A 2226-nucleotide genomic window follows, 5' to 3' on the forward strand; every position below is an offset into this window, starting at 1 on the left:
TTTGTTGTTATATGTTGATGATATGCTTATTGCTTCCAGAAATTCTTCGGCTATTCGAAAGTTGAAAAATAAGCTGTCATCCGAGTTTGAGATGAAGGATCTTAGAGAAGCTAAGAAGATATTAGGTATGGAGATCGAGAGTGACAGGGTGAAAGGGAGATCGAAGTTTACACAGAGGAGTTACTTGCAGAAGATATTGAAGAAATTCAGCTTTGATGGTAATGCAAAGATTGTGAATACTCCATTGGTTCCCTACTTCAAGCTTTCAACTTTGATGTCATCTATTTTGATTGAGGATAGAGATTATATGTCAAAGGTTCTATATGTCAGTGCGGTGGGTAGCTTAATATATGCGATGGTGTGTACGAGACTAGATTTATCACAGGCCGTGAGTATGATATCGAGGTACATACACAACCCCAGGAAGGGTCATTGAGAGGCCGTGAAGTGGATTCTATGGTATATTAAAGACACCGTGAATGTTAATTTAATTTTTCAGAAGAATGAGAAGATAGTGCAGGATTATATTGGCTACATGAATTCAGATTATGCGGAGGATTTGACAAGCACCGGTCTACTTCAGGATATGCGTTTATATTGGCAGGAGCACCGATATGTTGGAGATGTACACTTCAGTCTATAGTTACTCTCTCTACTATAAAGGCGGAGTATATGGTGGTGACTGAAGCTGTTAAGGAGGCTTTGTGGTTGCATGGATTATTAGAGGACTTGGGGATTGTACAAGAGACCATTCGGGTATATTACGATAGAATGCTGGCTATCTATTTGGAAAAAAACTAGGTTTATCATGTACGCATGAAGCATATTGATGTCAGATTCTACTTTGTTCGTGATGTTTTGGATGATAGAGACGTCATATTGGAGAAGATCCACACGAAGGAAAACCCTGCGGATATGTTGACCAAATTATTTCAAGTGTAAAATTTGGTCATTGTTTGAAGCTATTGAACATTCTTCAATGTTGAGGGCCTTTGGAGGCCATTTGAGTGAACTATGTTCGGTTTGATTCCTTGGGCAAGAGGATATGTAGGCAATCTTTTCGATGCAGCCAGTTGGATTTGTTGATTTTGACCGGGGGGGATTGTTTGAGCTCTCGTTTGGGTTCTCGACTTGTTATAGATTGAGTCTGTTGTCGTAGATTTATTCTACTTCGTACTGGACGCAACAAGTGGGACATTTGGATATTTTTGGTGTCGGCTCAGTTTTTGGGAGAAACTTCACTGAGGTGGAGATTTATAAAATTGGCACACAATTAAAAAGTTCAGAAAATTACACATAGGAAACTGTTTGGAAGCTTGCCGGTCGATTGTGAGATCAGCTGCGATCGACCGGAAACATGCACAGGTCGAAGGCAGATTCTAGAGTTGGAGACGGTCGACCGTCGCGGTCGACCGTCAAACCCTGTAGTCGGTTTATGTCTCTGTCATTGGTGGTCGACCGCGACGAATTTGGCGATCAACCGCCAATCGGGTCTAAGTCAGGTTTTGATTTCCTGACCCGTTTTGTTTTGTGTTGGTATATAACCTTAAACCTGATGTTTCCGGTCGATCGCAGCTGATCTCACAATCGACCGGCAAGCTTCCAAACAGTTTCCTATGTGTAATTTTCTGAACTTTTTAATTGTGTGCCAATTTTATAAATCTCCACCTCAGTGAAGTTTCTCCCAAAAACTGAGCCGACACCAAAAATATCCAAATGTCCCACTTGTTGCGTCCAGTATGAAGTAGAATAAATCTACGACAACAGACTCAATCTATAACAAGTCGAGAACCCAAACGAGAGCTCAAACAATCCCCCCCGGTCAAAATCAACAAATCCAACTGGCTGCATCGAAAAGATTGCCTACATATCCTCTTGCCCAAGGAATCAAACCGAACATAGTTCACTCAAATGGCCTCCAAAGGCCCTCAACATTGAAGAATGTTCAATAGCTTCAAACAATGACCAAATTTTACACTTGAAATAATTTGGTCAACATATCCGCAGGGTTTTCCTTCGTGTGGATCTTCTCCAATATGACGTCTCTATCATCCAAAACATCACGAACAAAGTAGAATCTGACATCAATATGCTTCATGCGTACATGATAAACCTAGTTTTTTTCCAAATAGATAGCCAGCATTCTATCGTAATATACCCGAATGGTCTCTTGTACAATCCCCAAGTCCTCTAATAATCCATGCAACCACAAAGCCTCCTTAACAG

The sequence above is a fragment of the Asparagus officinalis genome, chromosome 7, assembly GCF_001876935.1.
Source record: "Asparagus officinalis chromosome 7, Aspof.V1, whole genome shotgun sequence".
Taxonomy (NCBI): Eukaryota; Viridiplantae; Streptophyta; class Magnoliopsida; order Asparagales; family Asparagaceae; genus Asparagus; species Asparagus officinalis.